At 40.9% G+C, this 2,832-nt stretch overlaps 1 long non-coding RNA gene across 1 annotated transcript; it reads left to right on the top strand.

Annotated features, from left to right (window-relative positions):
• Nucleotides 1-290: 290 nt before the first annotated feature.
• On the top strand, nt 291-1,751 carry LOC121531403. The gene is made up of 4 exons (XR_005994146.2): nt 291-332; nt 492-599; nt 794-845; nt 1,100-1,751. It is a non-coding gene; the product is annotated as an uncharacterized LOC121531403 (long non-coding RNA).
• The last annotated feature ends 1,081 nt before the right edge of the window (nt 1,752-2,832 follow it).

Genomic DNA, 2,832 nt, shown 5'->3' with positions numbered 1-2,832 from the left:
GCTTTCAATAATGTTTCAACTCGAACTGGCTAGTTACTGTAAGAGCCCTGCTTAATAATAAAGCAAACTTGCTAGCTAGCATTTGAGTGCTTCAGCTAACCCCTAAAACGATGCCAACAAGCAATAACATTATTGTGTATTTTTTAGGGCAAAAATAATGATGACAGTTCACCAGATAAGGAGGTAGTGGCCAGACACCAGTCCTATTTAAGAGTAAGGATGGACATGACCACCATTAATAATGTAATCAGTGATGTGTGTGTTTGTGTCTTGTATGTTATAAGGAGGTGCCCCCCCATCTATGGTGCGCAATGGACTACTCCTGGGCCAGGGTGAGTAATGCCAACCAGTCAGTGCCATGCTGGCACATGTGCCTTGTGAATTAGCTGTGAATCATAATCTCTGCTTGGCTATGTTCAACCGTGTATTTACTGTTGGATTCCATGACTGTATGGTGACAGTTTTTCTCTCCCTCTCTCTTTCTGTGATAGGAGCTGGCTTGGATCTGTAAGTCAGGCTCTTTCATGACCAGTATCTGTGACGAGAGGGGTCTGGAGCTGATCTACTGGCTCTGACAAACAAGTCAGAAGGGACAAAAGGTTATTACTAATAAGACAGGACATCACAAGTGTTTAGTAATATCAAAATCACCTTTATTCACCAAATACATTTGTATGTACAGGAATTTGACTAAATAAACAGAATTTACAGACAGACAAATTGAATATACGGACAAGATAACACCACCCTTTCAATACGTGTCACTCATCAACTCTATATTGTTTTTCTACAGATGGAGGACAGAAGTGAGGCTTTGGTCATGGAGTCCTCTGACAGAAAGACAGGTTGATACTGATTTTGTTCTCAGCAATAAAATGATACAAGACACACCTATTACTTTTCAATGTGAATGACAATAAAATATGAAAGACAAGTTTAATATTTGCACATAGTTATATTAGCAGAACACTGCTTCTACAGTATTATATGAAGGATGGTTTATTCTACATGAAACTGTTACACTTGAAAGTTATCATAACATTTTGTTTAGAATAATTTTTAAGTTCAGCAATTATGTTATTCTCATATTACTCTGTAGGCTACTCAGTACAAGTAGAGCCATCCTCCTGCATCTCACATCTGCCTGGAGTTACTGAACTCTGCCTGCTGGACCCAAGAGGCAAACTATGTCATATCCAAGATGGAGTGTCAAGAACTCCATCCCACCTGCCACCTGACTGTACATGTCCATAACCTGTAATATATTACATAGATGGAAGGGACTTCATCACCCACTGGAGACTTGAAGACAAAACCTCACCCAGAGAGCTGTGCATGTCAGTGTATTAAACAGCTAAATCCTTAGATTTGGGCAAATAGACCATAGAAATAGAAATGCCATTCTAGTTCTGGCTAGACAGCTGAAGTTATACTCTACACACAACTGATTTTGATTTGTTAGGTAACGTGTAGGCATACTGTCTTTATAAGCAATATGATATATACAGCAGAAAATGTTTTGTCTTTGTAACACGAACACATCCATCGACTTGTTGTTGATGTATCTACACTCAAGCTGGGCGATGTTTGTGCCATATAAATATAATTCATTATATTTATATGGTTTGTGCAATGTCCACTGGTGGCCTACACCTGCAGGGATATTAGTTATGTGATTTGTCTCCCGGGAAAATATCTAACAGTGGACATAAGGATAGACAAGACGAGACAAAACTAGCCAGTTATAGAATATTGTGTTGTAGGACTCGCAGTAGTTGATATCGCTTCCACAGTAAGATGTATTTACAGTGGGGAAAAAAAGTATTTAGTCAGCCACCAATTGTGCAAGTTCTCCCACTTAAAAAGATGAGAGAGGCCTGTAATTTTCATCATAGGTACACGTCAACGATGACAGACAAAATGAGAAAAAAAAATCCAGAAAATCACATTGTAGGATTTTTTATGAATTTATTTGCAAATTATGGTGGAAAATAAGTATTTGGTCACCTACAAACAAGCAAGATTTCTGGCTCTCACAGACCTGTAACTTCTTCTTTAAGAGGCTCCTCTGTCCTCCACTCGTTACCTGCATTAATGGCACCTGTTTGAACTTGTTATCAGACTAAAAGACACCTGTCCACAACCTCAAACAGTCACACTCCAAACTCCACTATGGCCAAGACCAAAGAGCTGTCAAAGGACACCAGAAACAAAATTGTAGACCTGCACCAGGCTGGGAAGACTGAATCTGCAATAGGTAAGCAGCTTGGTTTGAAGAAATCAACTGTGGGAGCAATTATTAGGAAATGGAAGACATACAAGACCACTGATAATCTCCCTTGATCTGGGGCTCCACGCAAGATCTCACCCCGTGGGGTCAAAATGATCACAAGAACGGTGAGCAAAAATCCCAGAACCACACGGGGGACCTAGTGAATGACCTGCAGAGAGCTGGGACCAAAGTAACAAAGCCTACCATCAGTAACACACTACGCCGCCAGGGACTCAAATCCTGCAGTGCCAGACGTGTCCCCCTGCTTAAGCCAGTACATGTCCAGGCCCGTCTGAAGTTTGCTAGAGTGCATTTGGATGATCCAGAAGAGGATTGGGAGAATGTCATATGGTCAGATGAAACCAAAATAGAACTTTTTGGTAAAAACTCAACTCGTCGTGTTTGGAGGACAAAGAATGCTGAGTTGCATCCAAAGAACACCATACCTACTGTGAAGCATGGGGGTGGAAATATCATGCTTTGGGGCTGTTTTTTCTGCAAAGGGACCAGGACGACTGATCCGTGTAAAGGAAAGAATGAATGGGGCCATGTATCGTGAG

This window comes from Coregonus clupeaformis, chromosome 19 (genome assembly GCF_020615455.1).
Source record: "Coregonus clupeaformis isolate EN_2021a chromosome 19, ASM2061545v1, whole genome shotgun sequence".
NCBI lineage: Eukaryota > Metazoa > Chordata > Actinopteri > Salmoniformes > Salmonidae > Coregonus > Coregonus clupeaformis.
The sequence above is the reverse complement of the archived record's forward strand: the minus strand, read 5'-3'. Positions and strand labels throughout refer to the sequence as shown.